General features: G+C 35.5%; 1 long non-coding RNA gene across 14 annotated transcripts; it reads right to left on the bottom strand.

Annotated features, from left to right (window-relative positions):
* Window positions 1–1,193: 1,193 nt before the first annotated feature.
* On the bottom strand, window positions 1,194–18,622 carry LOC132618613 (uncharacterized). 14 transcript variants are annotated; one of them, XR_009574222.1, is made up of 8 exons: window positions 18,442–18,619; window positions 17,852–17,907; window positions 16,254–16,332; window positions 10,056–10,120; window positions 8,746–8,821; window positions 7,110–7,447; window positions 6,926–6,995; window positions 4,111–6,633 (listed from the first exon to the last, which is right to left on the bottom strand). It is a non-coding gene; the product is annotated as an uncharacterized LOC132618613 (long non-coding RNA). The 14 variants fall into 14 exon arrangements; XR_009574215.1 differs by lacking the exon at window positions 10,056–10,120 and adding an exon at window positions 1,194–1,717 and having other exon boundaries at window positions 4,014–6,633; window positions 7,110–8,821; XR_009574220.1 differs by lacking the exon at window positions 8,746–8,821 and having other exon boundaries at window positions 9,237–10,120; window positions 18,442–18,622.
* Between the last annotated feature and the right edge of the window lie 3,062 nt (window positions 18,623–21,684).

A 21,684-nucleotide genomic window follows, 5' to 3' on the forward strand; every position in this document is an offset into this window, starting at 1 on the left:
TTCTTGTACGCCTCGGTGAGGCCAGCCACCAGTTGAAGAACGAGGCGGTTGTCGGTCACCGGAGCCCCCACGCTCTTGAGTTGATCGGCCAAGGTCTTGAGTCGTTGACAATACGTCGAAGCGTTTGGAAAATCCCGCATCTTGACATGAGAGAAATCATGTTCCAATGCAACTGCACAGGAGTTTTGTTGTCTTGAAAAAGATTACGGAGGCGATCCCAGGCCTCCTTTGCCGATAGATCTTCTTCGATGATCATATGCAATAAGTCAGTGGAGTGGTTGCATACACCCATTGAAGTACCGTGGCATCTAAGGTGGACCACAACTTCTTTTCTTCGTCGGTGGAAGGAGCCTTCTCCTTTCTGGTCGGCAGAATGTGAGAAAGGACACGGTGAGACCGGGCATGAAGCTTGAATAATTCGGCCCAAGCCAAATAATGATCCGTTTCCATCTCAAGAATGATAGGAATGTGATTCTTGATGTTGGAGACAGCCAAAGCAGGGTGGAACTTGGTGTCTTCCATTGATGGGAGGCAAGAAAGTAGATGGAAAAAAAAAACAGAAGAGGATGACGGAAACTAGGGCAGCGGAAGGTGAGGAAGAGAAACCCTAGTATCTGATACCATGAAAGAGATTAATTCTGTGATTATTCTCATTGATTGAATTGGTAAATATACCAAAGTTACAACGTCATATTAGGCTACAAAATATACTATCCTAAAATAGAAGATTTACAAAATATTCTTTGACTACATATTTACATTATTTATCAATTTCTTGTGTCATATTTAAACAAGAAACTCCTGATTTAGAACATATGCATTGGACTCGCCACAACGAAACTTCGTGACTGGATTTCTTATGAATAATACTGACTGACTTCATTATGCAAAAATCACTCTTGACATCATACATTCATACTGGCTGACTTGCGACATGAAACTTCGTGACACTTCTGGAAGATCCAGAACTTTCCCAGGATTTCTTGAATAATACTAACTGATTCATTATGCAAAAAATCACTATTGACATCATATTGGCTTCTCAAGTTCCTAAAGGACCAACTCTCCTAGTCAATTTATGAAAAAATCTGAAGTTAAAACTAGTTTTGTTTGTTGGATACCTAGTACAACGTCAACAAAAAGCATATGGACCAGATGGAAAAATAAAAAAGAGAGTTACTTTGCAGAACTAGTAATCAGATAAGAAGGCACCTTTCTTTAAGATACTATCAGATTGCTCTATGTCAGAATTCTCTAACACCCACATAATACAGATTCTAAAATGGCCCCCCACAAACTTTTTACTAAGAAGGTTCCAAGAACTCCAAAAATGCTAAAAAGTAAAGACAACATAACTTGGATGTTATGAGGAGAATTTTATGAAAGGCATTTTCAGCTGAAAACAATTGAACCAACAAACCAATATCTCCTCAAAAAGCTGCAGAAAAAGATTAAGTCAATGGACAACTCCTCAATAACGGTGTCAACATCAATGAAAAAGGGTCCCCAAAGGACCAATGGTGACATAGAATTTGATACATATCTTAAAAAGAAAAAGAAAACTTTTGAGGGTTCTTTTCAGTAAAGAGGCTATTGATTTGTGTCGTCCTGTTATTGGTCCATCCCACATGAACATCAACTTTTAGGGATACCCTCTTGAAATAATGCTCGACATCATTTGTATGCCTCACCCACATGACTGCCAACACTCAAAATCCTGAACAAAAATTTCAATTATATGAAGGGAAAATATGATCTCTTTGAAGTACCTACCTTATATACAGCTTAAAAAACAGATATAAAATGTTGCAAGAAACCAAACTAAGTCTTCGATGTGTCTATGTTTTATATGAGAAGACATATGGATTTCACATGTGTACATCTGGATAGCCAACATTTATATGATAATGTTAAGTAGGAAACCATAGCTTGGACGTGGCATATAACAAACCAGAGATATGCCTGTTTCATTTGATAAATGAAGCCAAAATGGAAAAAGAATATCACAAACCATGACAAACAAGGTATAATAAACAACATAGCTAAGATTTCAGACAAGTCCTCAAGGGTATAACATAATTGCTGAATGCTTCTTTATGGTTTGTTTAGACTACTTAGTCTATGTTCTTTTAATAACTTGAAGACAACATGATTGTCATATTTGTTTCTAGCTAAATAGGATTCTTTTTGGTTCAAAAGGCACAGTTTTGAAGTCTTTTGGCTCTTTGATAAGCTAAAACCAAAACGACTGCTTTGGCTCAACTCAAATGAAAAAATTTCATTTCCAACATCATTTTTATTTTCTTCTTATTATTATTGTATTAATCTTCACGAACTTCTCAAAGAAACTGTATTAATCTGCACAGTAATAGTTAGTCTCCCAAAACTTACTTTCCAACTTCTTGATACTTTTCAAGATTCTGCTAACTAAAATTCTAAAAACAAGCAATTTAACAAAATGAACTATTTATAAACTATAGGCTAATGCAAATGCTCTCTTTATATTATTTGTCCTTGGGCCGAAGGTCTACCAGAAACAACCTCTTTACCTACCTTGGTAGGGGTAAGGTCTGCGTACACTCTACCCTCCCCAGACCCACTTTGTGGGATTTCACCGGGTATGTTGTTGTTGTAGGCTAATGCAAATGCATATTTTATGTTGAACTGCGAGGCCTCGATTCAACTACCAATCTGATGCCCAACACAATGATGAGTCTTTCTGAATTTCTAGAAGTCTAGCTCCTTCCTTAAATTAAAGCAGGTAAATTAAAAATTTCTTCATTCTTTTTAATACCATATAATGAGATGTCCAACCAGACCTAACACCAAAAACCAGTTTTTGCTTTCCAGGTATCACAGTTTGCGACCTGGATAGCATCAAAAGACCATTTTTATTCTCACTCGAAGAAAGCTTCATAGACAGCAATAGGTAACATCTCAAAACATAATAATCAGAAGCAGAAACAGACACAAAAATAATTCAGCTTCTACAAGATCACGTTTTAAAGCATTTACGAGCACCAAATCAATAAAAATGGGCGGTGAAGCACGTTTAATTACAAAGGTTTAAAATTCACAAACTTAAAATTGTTAGAATCAGACTGCAAAATGGGTACAAACTTAAAATTGTTATAATGAGAGATTACGAAACAATGCCCAAATCACAGGATTCAACAAAATCATGAAATCGTCTTTAAAATATTGGCTTAAAATAGCAAAATAGTGACCAAAGAACTACGATGGGTTACTTATTCTCAAAATATCACTCCATGGTTGATGCTAGAAAGAGGGAGAGGCAAGGCAGCAGACTGCTGAGCTAAACAGAATGCAGAATCAGAACATCTGCCTTTTTCTTACTATATTTAAGCTTTGGACGCATCAAAAACGGGGGGGAGTGAGTGGGTCCGCCTGATAGCTGATAGCTATGTTATTCAAACATATCATCATAGATACAACAATTGTTCTAGTAGCAGTTTGTCATCAGAAAATAGAAGAACCAGCAACAGAAACAAATCCAAAGACTTTACAGCACCAGTGGAGCATGTCCAAATTGGCCATTAAAACAAGTCCTAGTAGTACAACATGTATATCTAAACTATAGATACATATGTTGTACCACTAGGACTTGTTTTCATGTATATCTAAATTATTTGAGAAAAGAGATGTATTGATGACATTATAATTTGATGAATACACCTAGTATATCTGTCAAACAAAATGCGACGTATAGTTTGTCAAATATAGGAGCTGAGACATATCTAATTTAAGAACCTAAAACTTGGAGCATTTAATGCCTCCAATTAAACTAAAAGCAAGCTTCAAGTTCTGAGGCAACACAAAGAACAGAAATAGCGCCTCACAACACTTCAGGCAAAGTGTGGCGCACAAGTGATCAGTAAGCACACACCTCAAGTAAGCACAAGGCCCTATACGTGCACATCTTTCAAGTAAAAAAAATCAAGAAATTAGAATCCAAAGAGACGAAATATTTTACAAGAGTAAAAGAGATGTACTCATGAAAAGACAATAAGAAAATACTACAACAGAGAACAAACGACGTGAGAAGATCATCAATGATCAGAGTTGGACGAAGCGCAAGGAACAGTGATCTTCAAGGGTACATTTTCTTTCTTCTTTTTTTTTTTTTTTCTTATCATTTTTCTTTTGGCAAAAAAGTTTGACTGCCCACATCTTCTATTTCCTTTCATTTTTCTTTTGGGAGAAAGAGAGAATCGTTTTTGTCTTCTCCTTCTCCGACCGCTCTTCTTGTTTCTATGGTCTGTCCCTTTGTTTCTTCTTGGAGAAAGCAGAAGTCCTCTGTTTATGTTTTTTGTAAGGAGAAGAACAGAAAATTGTGTTTTTTATAATAATTAAGTAAATTATTATTTCATTTCCTGTGCTATTTTCATTTCCTGTTCTCTGTTGTAGTATTTTCTGCTATTATCTGTTATTTCCTGTGCTTTGATTATCCTATGTTATCTGTGTCGCTTGCGTTATTTCATTTTCATATCGCTTTGAATCTCTTAGCCTTATCTGACCTCTTTTTATGCTTTTTTTATTGAGCCGAGAGTCTTTCGGAAACAGCCGTCCTACCTTGGTAGGAGTAAGGTCTGCGTACACTCTACCCTCCCCAGACCCCACGTTGTGGGATTTCACTGGGTTGTTGTTGTTGTAAGTAAATTTGATTATATACACCAAAATGTTGCTAGGTGTAAAACCATTAGGTACAAAATCAATAAGCCCTTCAAAATCAACTTTACAGTAAGGAGCTTCCTCTTTAGACCAAAACAAGAAGTGAAAAAATACAGATTTTTAACGTTTAACAGTGAACACTCAGTTTTATCAAAATTCCTCATATTCATTTATATTAGGCAAATCCTCATATTCATTCCTCCCATAGTAGCCAAAAATGCACAGGGGAGTGGTTCTCCATAACTCTCTCTTTTCATAGAAGGTTCTCCACTCCTACTCACATTTAGCTTGTCCAGTCTCCAACTCACCAGTGCTTCCACGATTGTTTCGAGAAAACCAATGGATATCGAAAATCAACAATATCATGGCTCATTAACTGTCGCAAACCTACAATGTAATAAAAAGGTAATCTACATGTTCGTCGCGATTTTTACTCATGCACACCAACTGACCACTATGCATCTCCTTCTCCTTAAGTTGTTAGTGTCTGCTCTCCTGGTATTGCACACCAGGTAAAAACAATGCCACTCAATTGGCTGGCTGCATTTTCAATAGTGGTGTCCAAATGGATAATGACATGGAATGAAATTGTCTTGAAAGACTTACAATCTCTTGGAATTCATGCTCAGATTGGTGCTGAGAATTCATATAGCCGATGTAAACTATCTTGGGATTGAGACAGTTGTAGTTGTTGGTGTCCAATCTCATAACACCTTCAGACATGAGAATGACTGCTAATGAAGAACCCTCCCACACTATCTTATTGTCCCCTCCAAACTGTACAATTCTGCATAGCTAGTGCAGCAATCTGTCCACCATATGAATTCCCCTATCCGGTGTATATTTTCTGAAACTTACTTCATCCTTCCTACTGCTGTCTTGATTTCTGTAACGGATCTTTACCAGCATCTCCTCACCACATCGAGCTTAAACCAAATTTGGTTCCCATTTCCAATTGAAAAGACGATAAATATTGTAAAATCCTGCATCCCCTTCATAATCACTTTGCATAAGCTTGTCCCATATGATCAACTCATTTGTTTATTTAAGATTATGATGTCTGAATCTCAATACACATAAGATTATTAAGATAGTGTCTCTAAGTCTGAATATTGAATGATTAAGATAGTTCTGCCATCACCTGAATGTGTCTAATTTTGTTTTTATCTAATATAAAAACATAATAATTTTAAAAAATAACAATGAGACATTATATCCACAAGATATTAGAGAAAATTTTAGTTTACATGGTAATTTAAAGTTTTTGTTTGATGAAGCATGCTCTAAAAGGTAGGGACAGCAGCAGCTGGCGAAGATAGTGGTTGGCGCGATGGTTGTGCTGTGGTGGCTGGTGGAGGTGCCCGGGGCTGATGATTGTTTAGTTATGGCTGGTGGTGGTGGTAGTGGTAGTACAGTGATGGCTGGTGGTGACAGCTGTACGATGGTGACCAGCGGCGAAAGTAGTGATTGATGTTGTGTGGTGGTAGTAGACAAAGTGGTGATAGAAGGTCACCTTCATAGGAATTTTTAGGTGAATATCGTCTTAAAAAATTTAAGACTCTGTACACGAGCTGAAAACTCATACCTATTAAGAGCAAATAAGTGGTTGAAAGGAATAAAAATCGAATTTGATAGTGGAACCATTCAGATTCTACCTTCCATTAAGCGGAAAAAACAGTGTTTAAGTCACCTCATCAGAGAACCATTTACATTGTCTGACCTCATACCTTCACTTGTATCACTTCTTTCAACCAAATGTTCTCCTCAGTTGCAAACCTCAGGAATTTTTTCAAGAGGGGCTCGGTAAAACATCATTAGTCTTTGATACCCACTCCATCCTAATTTTAGCTGTAACTTTCTCCCAACTCACCAAATGATATTTTTTATCTTCATCTATTTGAGTGCACGGAAATTCCGGATAAGCCCATACTCGCAGGTCTACTAACAGGAGGAAAGGAGTGATCAACAACACAGTGATGCCGCATGGAAAAAAAACGCCACATTGTACGCACAAAAGCAATGCACATGCAAGTGTAAACACTATGAATTAGCTTAGGACAAAATATTGCTGATTTAAGTTTGATTAAACTTATCTCATTCCTAGAGGAGAATGAGCAGCTTGTGCTTTTCATAGAATTACTTCAAAGATAAAATGAAATGCATTCATGAAGGCGACCTTCGTTAGAAAGCATTAAAGGATAGGAAGTTGTAATATTCCAGAGCACATTTATACCTGAAGGAGAATGAGTCTTTCCAGAGAATTACTTCAAAGATAAAATTGCATGCACTTATAGAGTTGAAATCTGTTAGAAAGAATTAGAAGATAAGTCATGATGTAATCTCCTTAAATAGTGAAGCTGGAGACGAAAGCAGCAGCAGTTTAGCAGCACCAAGAGGACAAAGAAATTTAGAAATACCTAGTTAACATGCCAACAGAAACATTCTGAAGTGGAATAATATCACCATCAAACTTCTAGTCATGGTAGATTACCTTCTCTGTGAAGGGAAAAAAATTTAGGAGCACTATATTAGTAACATGTGAGTAATAATTTTATGCTATCCTCAGAGAACATTAAGAATGTTTAAGGAGATAACTCAAAACGAAAAGGTGACCACTGTCGTGATACGGTGAAGAGATACAGAACCAAACAAAGACTGATTGCAGAGGACTTAGCAAGAGATATTGGTAATTCAAGACATCTTTCTGTAAGAAAGGCAATAGCTTGATCACTGTCGCCATGCAATAGTTGCTAAGCTGCATAATGTTAAAGAGGAAAGTCAGTTAACATCGTTGTTAGTTTATTAGAGTCAGTTATGGGAATATCCAACGGGGCATCTCTGCTCTCAACTTTACAAAATAAGCCCGTAATCACAACGGAGAACATTGAGAATACATATTTGAACCCCATTTTTTAGCTCTTTATTTGCATTCTTTCAATTGCAATGGCGGAAAACCAGAATTTAAGAGGGATTGTAAAACCACTCATTCACATAAGTCAAATTCATATTTTATTACAGATTGATGCCTATGATATCTAATCCTGATGTATATTAAGTAGCCAAGTACCCATGAGGAATCTATCAATGCCATAAGCATTTTACAACTCTTATAGATGTGTATGAAGTAGCCAAGTAGTGTGAGAATCCATCAATCCCATAAGCACAATTCTACTCCATGATCCAGTTTCCTTCCAATAAAAAGCCTGAAACCAAGCACCTAACAAAAATTTCCCTAGCCATGCCCCCAAGCCATCTATTCTTCCATCGACAAACCTTTCAACTTCCTGTTACCTCACATACAATCTATTATGAAAACAGAAGCTAAAAGTACTTTCGGGGACATTGATGCAAGCCCAAACCCTCGACATTATTTGTGGAAATGAAGGAGGGGATAGCAGAGAATGTTGGGGAGGATGATGGCAAGTCGGTAAAAGAGGAGCAGAGTGAAGATCAAGAGGAAGTGTCATTGAATGAAATGCATGATGTCAAGTTTCCCTCTGACCATGAAAATTGTTCAAGGTGGTCGACATATAATTTGTCAACAACCCCCCACCCGCATGTTAACAGCTCAAATTCAGGGTTATTCTCAGTAAGGTGAGTAGGCAAAGTTACCACGGCAGATGATCATAGGACCAGTGGCGAAGACACCTTTAAACTTTATAGTGTGTGTGTGAATATCATACTCCCTCCGTTTCTAAATAAATGGTGTTTTAGGCTTTTCTGTTTCAAAATAAGTGGTGCTTTAGGATTTCAAGAGGAAGTTGATCTTATTCTTCAAAAATTACCCTTATTTACATAATCAAGAATCATTAAGTAGCTTCTCTTTTTCTAGGCATTTGATTAGCGGTAAGTTAGTAAATACACTCCTCTAATTTTCTAGGAGTGAGCAATTTCTTAAGGGGTGTGCATAAGCCAAAAACACCACTTATTTTAAATTGGAGGGAGTAGCTTTCTGACAAACAATATGTATATAGCAGAAGCCAACCCCTTTGAAAATAATGCAAATTAAACATAAACTTGGGACCGGAAGTAAAGTTTTAGAATTCCGACAACCCCATATCCAGACAATAGGCCAGCACTGCTCATGCAAAATCATGTCAATGCCACTGCACAGGATTTATACCATCAGCTACAATCAAAAAGGAATATGTAAGGTGAATCTTTCAAATTCAACTTCAGAATGCAATCAGCAATGTGTTAGTCAGAGTGTTCTCCATTCCAATAAAGCTGCACAATAGAAAAATTAATCCCCTAAAGTGACCTTACTCCTATCACAGTTTCAAGATAACTAAAAAGTTTATTTCCACCTAGATAAGAATTAGTTGGGAAGTTTATCTATTTTACACTTGATTTCTAACTTGTATGTCAGTTTAAGGAATGTCCAGGTGAAGCATCTCAGTCAATAAATTGAGGTTTGCAATCATAATTCCCATTTGTAGCTTCTTTTTATTGCTTCCTCATTTCTTTTAGTGGTAATCACAACAATCACGAATCCAAATTGTGTCATCCATAACACTAAACTAATGAGATAAAAACAGAATTACCATTGTTGGGTTCGGTTTCTGCTGATTGAACAAAACACAAATCCCCGCGGTTTCAACTTCTTTTTTGCTTTTTGTCATTTTCTTTTGTCGGCCTAGGGTCAGGGCCAGAACTAAAAAAAGTATTAGGTGATTTCTTCCTATTTGCTTAAATCTTAGTGAACTTAGTTGTCCGATACTTATGCTAGTGAGAAATAGGAGATACCCAATCGATTAGTCAAAGTGTCGCAAGTTGGACTCAATAAAGGGTAGCTCGGTGCAAGAAACAACCTGAGTTGCAAGGGGAGCTTAGGAGCCTACGCTGTTGCAAGTATCAGCGATTCCACGGCTCAAACCCGTGATCTATAGGTAACACAGAGACAACTTTACCGTTGCTCCTAAGCTCCCCTTCGCCAGTTGACTCCATTATTTAAAAAGAAATAAAAATAAAGAAATATCGCTGATATTTTTTGTTGGGTTTAGTAGCTAAGAAGGTTCTCATTTCCCCTTAACATGCTGAGTTGGTGGCTGGTTTATGAGTCCGGAACCAAACTGCCCCCAAAAAAACCACTTTGAACCAAAATACCCCAACAAAAAAAAAATGTTACAAAACTACCTTTAGCGCAGTAATTTACTGCGCTAAAGAAATTCACGGAGACGGACTGCGCTAAAGCAGTTAAAAACCTTTTGGCAACGGCTTTATTTTCAATAAATCTAAACCCTAAAAATAAAAAACCTTAAGCTAATGACAATAAGTCTTCAAACAAAAATGGACGTCTATGTATATAGAACGTTTAAACCTAAAGTTTATAAATAAAACTTAATTCGGGCAACAAAACTTACTTCGGGCACCTTTTCAACCCCTAAAATGACGATCCGAACGTTTACGTATCCTTGATGTATTGAGCCTACATTATTGTACGCAGAAAAAAATATCAGGTTCTATATAAATTATTGACGTTTCGGAGTTTTGACACACGTCTAATCATTGGTCAAAGTATGGAAAAAAACACTAAGTGTTTTAAAAAATAAAGTTGGCCAATTTTATTTTATTTTGTACTGTTTCTATAACGCAGTATTTTACTGCGTTATAGAATTTTATATTTTTTTAACAGCTTCTATAACGCAGTAAAATACTGTGCTAAAGCAGTTAACGGCTCCGTCTCCGTGAACTGCTTTAGCGCAGTAATAAAGGTAGTTTTGTAACATTTTTTTTTTGTTGGGGTATTTTGGTTCAAAGTGGTTTTTTGGGGGGCATTTTGGTTCTGGACTCCTGGTTTATCACCTCTCATGCTTCTGTACCAAAAATAGAAGTGTTCATTTTGTCTAATATGGAAAAAGTATGCAAGCAAGCATCATCTTTGCTTCTTCAATTCTACAAATCTTTCTGTAGTCAGCAATGTACTGCATCAGCATGGCTAAATTTCAGGGATTTTGTCTGCAATTCTCAGCCTCTACAAATCTTTCTGTAGTCAGCAATGTACTACATCATCATGGCAAAATTTCAGGGATTTTGTCTGCAATTCTCAGCCAAGAGAAATTCTAGGCAATGCACAAATCCTGCATTGCTACTAAAAATGAAGTTACCACAAGCAAGTTTTTCTTTTTCTTCAGTTTTTACAGCACATAAAGTTTGAACCAACTGCAATCTAAAAAACCAAGAATCTTCCATCATTGCTTGTGTCATATTTAAACAAGAAACTCCTGATTTAGAACGAAATTTCATGACGCTTCTGGAAGATCAAGAAGTTTCCCAAGATTTCTTATGAACAATACTAACTGACTTCATTATGCAAAATCACACTTGACATCATATTGGCTGACTTGCCATGATGAAACTTCGTGACACTTCTGGAAGATCCAGAACTTTACCAGGATTTCTTGAATAATACTAACTGATTCATTATGCAAAAAATCACTATTGACATCATATTGGCTTCTCAAGTTCCTAAAGGACCAACTCTCCTAGTCAATTTATGAAAAAATCTAAGGTAAAACTAGTTTTGTCTGTTGGATACCTAGTACAACATCAACAAAAAGCATATGGGCCAGATGGAAAATTAAAAAAAAAAAAAAAAAAGAGTTACTGTGCAGAACTCGTAATCAGATGAGAAGGCAACTTTTTTTAAGATACTATCAGATTGCTCTATATCAGAATTCTCTAACACCCACATAATACAGATTCAAAAATGGCCCCCCACAAAACTTTTTACTAAGAAGGTTCCAAGAACTCCAAAATGCTAAAAAGTAAAGACAACATAACTTGGATGGTATGAGGAGATTTTATGAAAGGCATTTTCAGCTGAAAACAATTGAACCAACAAACCAATATCTCCTCAAAAAGCTGCAGAAAAAGATTAAGTCAAGAGAAAACTCCTCAATAATGTGTCAAAACCAATGAAAAAGGGTTCCCCAAGGACCAATGGTGACATAGAATTTGATAGATATCTTAAAAAGAAAAAGAAAAACTTTTGAGGGTCCTTTTCAGTAAAGAGGCTATGGATTTGTGTCGTCGTGTTAGTGGTCCATCCCACATGAACATCAACTTTTAGGGATACCCTCTTGAAACAATTCTTGACATCATTGTATGCCTCACCCACATGACTGCCAACACTAAAAATCCTGAACAAAAATTTGAATTATAGGAAGGGAAAAATGATCTCTTTGAACCACCTACCTTCTATACAGCTTAAACAACAGATATAAAATGTTGCAAGAAACCAAACTAAAGTCTTTGGTGTGTCTATATTTTATATGAGAAGACATGTGAATTGCACATGTGTGCATCTGGATAGACAATATTTATATGATAATGTTAAGTAGGAAACAAAAGCTTGGACGTGGCATATAGCAAACCAGAGATATGCCTGTTTCATTTGATAAATGAAGCCAAAATGGAAAAAGAATATCACAAACCATGACAAATAAGGTATAATAAACAATATAGCTAGATTTCAGACAAGTGAACTCAAGGGTATTACATAATTGCTGAATGCTTCTTTATGGTTTGTTTAGACTACTTAGTCTATGTTCTTTTAATAACTGGAAGACAAAATGACTATCATATTTGTTTCTACCTAAATAGGATTCTTTTAGGTTCAAAAGGCACGGTTTTGACGTCTTTTGGCTCTTTGATAAGCTAAAACCAAAACGATTGCTTTGGCTCAACTCAAATGAAATTTTTTCATTTCCAAACATCATTTTTATTTTCTTATTATTATTACTGTATTAGTCTTCCAGTAATAATAATAAGAAAATAAAAATGATGTTTGGAAATGAAAAAATTTCATTTGAGTTGAGCCAAAGCAATCGTTTTGGTTTTAGCTTATCAAAGAGCCAAAAGACGTCAAATTTCATTTCAATGATATAGTACAGGAGGCTGACGTGGAAGTGAAGCTTGGCACCCAGGTCATACAGAAGAAAGATAGTTTCAAGTATCTTGGGTTTATTATACAAGGAAATGGGGAGATTGATGATGACGTCACACATCGTATTGGTGCAGGATGGATGAAATGGAGGCTTGCTTCCGGAGTGTTGTGTGACAAGAAGGTGCCACCGAAACTTAAAGGCAAGTTCTACAAAGTGGTGGTTAGACCAACTATGTTGTATGGGGCGGAGTGTTGGCCAGTCAAGAAATCTCATGTTCAGAAGATGAAAGTGACGGAAATGAGGATGATGTGATGGATGTGTGGGCACACTAGGAGTGATAGGAATAGGAATGAAGTCATCCGAGACAAGGTTGGAATAGCCTCAGTGGAAGACAAGATGCGGGAAGTGAGGTTGAGATGGTTTGGGCATGTGATGCGGAGAGATGAAAATGCCCCAGTGCGGAGGTGCGAGAGGTTGGCCAGCGACGGTTTCAGAAGAGGTAGAGGTAGGCCGAAGAAGTATTGGGGGGAAGTGATTAGACAAGACATGGCGCATTTCCTGCTTACGGAAGACATGACCTTAGATAGGAGGGTATGGAGGACTCATATTAGGGTAGAAGGATAGTAAGTAGTCGCGTTTATCCTCCCTTAAGAGTAGTTATGTTGTTCTATAGTTTCTTGTCTCTTGATTTCTGCGAGTTTCTGCGAGTATCTGTTGGTTTATAATGGCTTATTTACTTTCATTGTTTTCATTTTCATAGTTATTTATAGCAGTTAATTCTCCTTTTACCATGACTTTCTTGCTTTGTTATTCCTTGCTTTCATATTGTTTTTGATACGCTTGATCATATCTAACCTTTTGTTTTGCCCTTTTTTTTTTTTTCTCTCCTCTCTTGAGCCGAGGGTCTTTCGGAAACAGCCGTCCTACCTTTCAAGGTGGGGGTTAGGTCTGCGTACACTCTACCCTCCCCAGACCCCACTTAGTGGGATTATACTGGGCTTCTTCTTGTTGTTGTTGAACTTCTCAAAGAAACGCTATTAATCTGCACAGTAATAGCTAGTCCCCCAGAACTTTCCAACTTTCTTCTTTAAAACTATATTTTTTAAGAACTAACGATTAAACTTAGGCAAGAATATTTTTCAAGATTCTGCTAACTAAAATCCTAAACACAAGCAATTTAACAAAATGAACTATTTATAAACCTTAGCTAATGCAAATGCTTGCTTGTTTGTCGTGATTTTTACTGATGCACACCAACTGACCACTATGCATCTCCTTCTCCTTAATTTTTGTATTGTTTGCAGTTGCATCCGCCGCTTTAGTCCGCTCACCCATCTCTCCCAATTGAAAAAGATAATTACTACATGAGATAGCAGATAAGATAAAGGAAAGAATCTTTTTTTAGAAATTGGTTAATCAGTAAAGATACATGTACTTGATGCCCCGCCCAAGAGAGAGACCCAAGTCCTAGTAGCCCTGCTAAATGGTGATTCAGCATAGATTCTACATCTTGAAACCAAGCCAATTTTGGCGCCGTTTTATGATAATGAAACCAACCAGCAAAAAGCATTAACGCTGCAAAGACCAATGCCCCAAATGCTGTACAATAGAGTTGTAATTCAGGAGCGCGCTCTACCACTGAGCTAATAGCACATCGTGCGATCCTCCCACTGGGGCCCGCTATGCCAAAAGCGAGAGTGCTCCCGGTATTGCACACCATGTAAAAAAATGCCACTCTCTTGGCTGGATGCATTTTCCATACTGGTATCCAAATGGATAATGACAAGTAATGAAATTGTCTTGAATTCACAGATTGGTGCTGAGAATTCATATAGCCGACCTAAACTATCTTGGGATTGAGACAGTTGTAGTTATTGGTGTCCAATCTTGTAACACCTTCATCAGACATGAGACATGAGAATGACTGCTAATAAAGAACCCTCCCACACTATCTTATCGTCCCCTCCGAACTATACAAAACTGCATAGCTTGTGCAGTAATCTCTCCACCACATCAATTTCCCTATCCGATGTATATTTTCTGAAATTCTCTTCGTCCTTCCTACCGCTGTCTTGTTTCTGTAACGGGAAATTATTCATCTTTACGGGTATCTCCACACCACATCGAGCTTAAACCAAATTTGGTTCCCATTCCCAAATGAGAAGACCATAAATCTTGTGAAATCCTGCATCCCCTTCATAATCACTTTGCATAAGCTTGTCCCATATGATCAACTCATTTGTAAATTTAAGATTAAGATATCTGAATCTCAGTAGATATAAGATTATTAAGATAGTATCACTAAATCTGACTATTGAATGATTAAGATAGTTGTATCATCGCACCCAAGGCTGTGGCCTAGTGGTCAATGAAGTGGGTTGAGCACCATGAGGTTTCACGTTCACTTCCCAGCAGAGATAGAATACTAGGTGATTTCTTTCTATCTGTTCTAGCTTTGGTGGACAGAGTTACCTGATACCTGTTGGTGGTGGGAGGTGGCAAATATCCCGTGGGATTAGTCGAGGTGCGAGCAAGCTGACCCGGACAACACGGTTATCAAAAAGATAAAAAAGATTGTTCTATCATCATCTGAATGTGTATAATTTTGTCTTTATCTAAAATAATAATAAATTAAGTTTAAAAAAATAACAATTAAACATTATATCCACAAAATATTAGAGAATTTTAGTTTACATGGTAATTTAAAAGTTTTTGTTTGATGAAGCAAATTGGGAGAAAGTTATAGCTAAAATTAGGATGGAGTGGGTATCAAAGACTAATGATGTTTTACCCAGCCCTCTTTAAAAAATGCCTATGGAGGTTTGCAACTGAGGAGAACATTTGGTGGAAAGAAGTGATAAAAGTGAAAGTATGAGGTTAGACAATGTAAATGGTTCTCAGATGAGGTGACTTAGACCCTGTTTTTTCCGCTTAATGGCAATTAGAATCTGAATGGTTCCGCTTTCAAATTCGATCTTTATTCTTTTCAACCACTTATCTGCTCTTAATAGGTATGAATTTTCAGCTCGTGTACAGAGTCTAAATTTTTAAGACGATATTCCCCTAAAAATTCCTATGAAGGTGACCTTTTATCACCACTTGTCTACTACCACCACACAAAATCAATCATCACTTTCCCTGCTAGCCACCATTGCACAGCTGTCACCACCAGCCATCACTGTACTACCACGACCATCACCACCAGCCATAACTACACAATCATCAGCCCGGGGCACCTCCACCAGCCACTACAACCATCACACCAACCACTATCATCGCCAGCTAGTACTGTCCCTAGCTTTTAGAGCATGCACCAAATGATATTTTTTTATATTTTTTTATCTGCATCTATTTAAGTGCACTCAGTGAATAGTTATTCCTGGAGGAGAATGAGCAGGTTGTGCTTTTCATAGAATTACTTCAAAGATAAAATGGAATGCACTCATGAAGGCGACCTTCGTTCAAAAGCATTAAAGGATAGTAAGTTATAATATTCCAGACCACATCTATACCTGAAGGAGAATGAGTAGCTTGTGCTTTTCAGAGAATTACTTCAAAGATAAAATTGCATGCACTTATAGAGTTGAAATCTTTTAGAAAGAATCTCCTTAAATAGTGAAGCTAGGGAAGAAAGAAGCAGCAGTTTAGCAGCACCAAGAGGACAAAAAATACCTAGTTAACATGCCAACAGAAACATTCTGAAGTGCAATAATATCACCACCAAACTTCTAGTCATGGTAGATTACCTTCTCTGTGAAGGGAAAAAAATTTTAAGAGCACTATATTAGTAACATGTGAGTAATAGTTTTATGCTATCCTCAGAGAACATTAAGAATGTTTAGGGAGATAACTCAAGCGAAAAGGTGATCACTGTCGTGATACGGTGAAGAGATACAGAACCAAACAAAGACTGATTGCAGAGGACTTAGCAAGAGATATTGGTAATTCAAGACATCTTTCTGTAAGAAAGGCAATAGCTTGATCACTGTCGTCATGCAATGGTTGCTAAGCTGCATAATGTTTAAGAGGAAAGTCAGTTAACATCGTTGTTAGTTTATTAGAGTCAGTTATGGGAATATCCAACGGGGCATCTCTGCTCTCAACTTTACAAAATAAGCCCGTAATCACAACGGAGAACATTGAGAATACATATTTGAACCCCATTTTTTAGCTCTTTATTTGCATTCCTCTTAACTTCTTTGTTATTTCTAACAATTTTTCAAGCTTTCAGCTTTATTTTCCTTCTTTGGCTGGTTAGTTGAGCAAATGGCAACATTTGGTACCAAAGCTCTGTACAACTGAAGCAATCTTTCAATTGCAATGGCGGAATCAGAATTTAAGAGGGATTGTAAAACTACCCATTCACATAAGTCAAATTCATATTTTATTAGAGATTGAAGCCTAGGATATCTAATCCTAAAACTCTTACATGTGTATATTAAGTAGCCAAGTACCATGAGGAATCTATCAATGCTATAAGCATTCTACAACTCTTATAGATGTGTATGAAGTAGCCAAGTAGCGTGGCGTGAGAATCCATCAATCGCATAAGCACAATTCCACTCCATGATCCAGTTTCCTTCCAATAAAAAGCCTGAAACCAAGCACCTAACACAAAGTTCCCTAGCCATGTCCCCAAGCCATCTATTCTTCCATCGACAAACCTTTCAACTTCTTGTTACCTCACTTACAATCTGCTATGAAAAAAGAAGCTAAAAGTACATTCGGGGACATTGATGCAAGCCCAAACCCTCGACATTATTTGTGGAAATGAAGGAGGGGATAGCAGTCAAAAGTTGCGTGGACTCTTCACTTTCGTTGCCGCACCCGTGTCTGATTCTCCAAAAATGCACTACTTTTGGAGTATCCGACACGCACCGGACGATATTTTTGAAGAGTCCGTGCAACATATAGCAAATAATGTTGGGGAGATGATGGCAAATCAGCAAAAGAAGAGCAAGGTGAAGATCAAGAGGAAGTGTCATTGAATGAAGTCTTTGATGTCAAGTTTCGCTCTGACCATCAAAATTGTTCAAGGTGGTTGACCTATAATTTGCCAACAACCCCCCACCCGCATGTTAACAGCTCAAATTCAGGGTTACTCTTAGTAAGGTGAGAATGCAAAGTTACTACGGCAGACAATCATAGGACTCAGTGGTGAAGACACATTTATACTTTATAGCGAGTGTGTGTGTTGTGTGAAAATAATAGTTTTCTGACAAAAAATATGTATATAGCAGAAGCCAAAATAATGCAAATTAAACACAAACCTGAGACGGGAAGTAAGCTTTAGAATTACTACAACCCCAAAGTCATGTCAATGCCTCTGCACAGGACTTTATACCATCAGCTACAATCAAACTTATAAGGAATATGTAAAGTGAATCTCATGTTCAACTTCACAATGCTAAAGGTTAACCTCTATTCCCCGGTCATTAAGACACATGAACAAACCAAGTGTCGTTCTGGTAATGATAAGGGAGAATCAAGAACTTCAGCAATGTGTTACTCAAATGTTGTCCATTGCAACAAATAAAACTGATCCCCTAAGGTGACCTTACTCCTACCACAGTTTCAATATACTAAAAAGTTCAAAAAGAACTAGTCAGGAAGTTTATCTATTTACACTTGATCACTAGAGCTGTTTGATTGTAAGAATCAGTTAAAAGGAATTTCCAGGTGTAGCATCTCATCTATCAGCCATCAGCTCTATAAATTGAGGTTTTGCAACCATAAAAATACCATTTTTAGATTCATTTAATTGCTTCCTTATTTCTGTCAGTGGTCATAACAATCAAGAACCCAAACTGTTCACAGATTCATCCATAACACTAAAATAATGAGATAAAAATAGAATTACCATTGTTGGGTTCGGTTTCTGCTTATTGAGGAATTATTCTCATTCAATATAAGCTGTGATCCAACAAATCCCGGTGATTTCAACCACTTTTGTCTAAGTTTTTGCACGGATTCATCTTCAAACAAATTAGTCTTTGATATTTGACCCTTATATGATTTTTTTTCACTAAAAATATCCAATTTTCGAGAATATATTTAAAAAAAAGGGATTTTATTAAAACAAAATAGTTCCAGATTTTTAATAAAAGCCATTATTTTTCAGATTTGTTTTAAAAAAAATCAATTTTCTAGATTGTTTTTTAAAAAATTATCACGTAGGCACCATATAGCATAAGTCAAATGTTATGCGGTATCCATGTCACTCAATTTCAATGACTAGACTTGTTTATGTGGGAATATGTTAAAAATGAGGGTATTTTTGAGACTTTGCTAACGGGAGGGATATATTTGACTACTTTGGCTAACGGAGGGCAAAGTTAGCCAATAAACTAAAGTAGAGAGGTATATTTGACCCTTTTCCCTTTAACTAGACGGCTTATGCTCATGCTGCGCACGGGCCCAACACTTTAGATTATAGTGCATCTATATGTGTAGTTGTCTTTGAATAGTGATTATATATATATATAGTATATATTATGTTCAAAACACAATTAATATAACATTGTAATTTGTGCTCCGTATCTAAAATTTTATTATATTAATGTTTGCTACGAATACAAAATCGGCAAATTTATTAATATTTTTTAGGATTAATACATAACCTCCCCCAACGTATAGCCAAATTAATTATGACGCACCCAATCTTTGCGGGCGACCTATTACCCCCAGTCTTAATTTTTCAGTATTTTAGTACCATTTTCTAACTGACGTCACCGACACGTCACTGTCAGTGACTCGCCATAATTTTTTTTTTGCCACGTCAGTCTAAAATGGTACTAAAATACTGAAAAATTAAGACTGGGAGTAATAAGTCGTCCGCAAAGGTTGGGTGCGTCATAATTAATCTGGCTATACGTTGGGGGTTTTTTATGTATTTACCCTATTTTTTAAAAGAAAAGACTTGTTTAAAAGGAAACTATTTTCCTCTCTTTGACATAAAACAATAGCAATATGTAAGCATCAGTTGATACTTTTAATTTTAATTCGATTAATTTAAAGGTGTAAAATACTTATTATTTTTTATCAAATTTTGATTTGGATAATTCTAATTCAAATTATTAAATTAATTTTACATGTTTAAAACGAAACAAAGTAGAAATTGATTTTCTATTTAAACGAAGAAATACTATTTTTTAATTTTTGGTAAATATTCTCGGTTTAGCTCATTTTACTTGTCATGTTGTCTTTTGCATGTTTTTTTAAGAAAACGTCGATTAGAATTATAATTTGACTAATTTACCTTATTCATTATTTGATCTCCATTTGATATATTTTTTTTTACGACATTAATCTCTTTTCACATTTATTAGAGTAAGAATAAAAATAAAAAAGTAATTAAATTCTATCTTATTTTAAAATATAAATATTTTTAAGTATATTTATTTTAGTGAACATAACAAATAAATGACATGGCGGAATAGCAAATACAACAGTTTAATATCTAGATTAGATCTCAGGCTAATATAAAAAAAATAAAGAAAACTGTATGTTTTGACTACTTAACTTTTTGAAGAAAAACAATTTTATTTGCTCCCACTAATGGATTGATACGCACGTGGCAATGAATCCATCATTATTGACTTAATGAGATACTTTGGAAATTACATGAATATTGTTTGATTTTTTAATATGGAGTGCACTTTTTTTTTGGACATTAATAATTTGCACTATTTTTATGCATATATATATATATATATACTATGTTCAAAACACGATTAATATAACATTGTAGTTTGTACTCCGTATCTAAAACTTTAATATATTAATGTTTACTACAAATACAAAGTCTGCACTTTTTTTTTTACATTATTTTTTTTTAATATGGGGTTAATTTTTTTTTATATTGCTTGATTTTGTTAATATGGGGTCCACTTTTTTTACAGTGAGTTTGGAGATGGTGGGTTCCACTTTTTTTTTATATATATATATTGCTTGATGTTGTTTAGTATGAGGTCCACCCTTTATGGGGGCACTTTTTTTTTTGACATTATTAGTTTGTACTATTTTTATGCATATAATATATATACATATATTACGTTCAAAACACGATTAATATAACATTGTAGTTTGTGCTCCGTATCTAAAACTTTATTATATTAGTGTTTGCTACGAATACAAAGCTAGCACTTTTTTTTTAACATTATATTTTTTTTAATATGGGGTTCACTTTTTTTTTTTTTTGATATTGCTTGATTTTGATAATATAGGGTCCACTTTTTTTTTCCCCCATGAGTTTGGAGATGGTGAGTTCCACATTTTTTTTTCTTGCTCGGTGTTATTTAGTATGGGGCCCACACTTTTTTTTAAGAGACAACGGACGACGAAGCATGGGTCTAAACCCATGCTTTATATAGTTTCTTTTTTTTTAATATTTTTTTTTATTTTTTATATTGCTCGGTGTTGTTTAGTATGGGGCTCACTCTTTTGGACATTATTAGTTTGCACTATTTTTATGCATATAATATATATATATATATATATATATATATATATATATATATATATATATATATATATATATATATACTATGTTCAAAACACGATTGATATAACATTATAATTTGTGCTCCGTATCTAAAACTTTATTATATTAGTGTTTGGTACAAATACAAAGTCTGCACTTTTTTTTTTTGACATTGTTTATTTTTTTAATATGGGATTCATTTTTTTATATATATATATTGCTTGATTTTGTCAATATGGGATACTATGTTCAAAACACGATTAATATAATATTGTAGTTTGTGCTCCGTATTTAAAACTTTATTATATTAGTGTTTGCTACGAATACGCACGTGGCAATGAATCCATCATTATTGACTTAATGAGATACTTTGGAAATTACATGAATATTGTTTGATTTTTTAATACGGGGTGCACTTTTTTTTTTGACATTATTAATTTGCACTATTTTTTTAATATTAGTTATTGTTTAATATATATGAGGCCCACAATTTTTTTTAATTAAATTGGAACGGATATATATATATATATATATATATATATATATATATGAATTATGGGGCTCCACAATTAAAGTGTTGAAGGGAAAAAAATTAAAGAGCACAAATTTGAGGTGCAAAAA

This window comes from Lycium barbarum, chromosome 11 (genome assembly GCF_019175385.1).
Source record: "Lycium barbarum isolate Lr01 chromosome 11, ASM1917538v2, whole genome shotgun sequence".
NCBI classification, from domain to species: Eukaryota; Viridiplantae; Streptophyta; class Magnoliopsida; order Solanales; family Solanaceae; genus Lycium; species Lycium barbarum.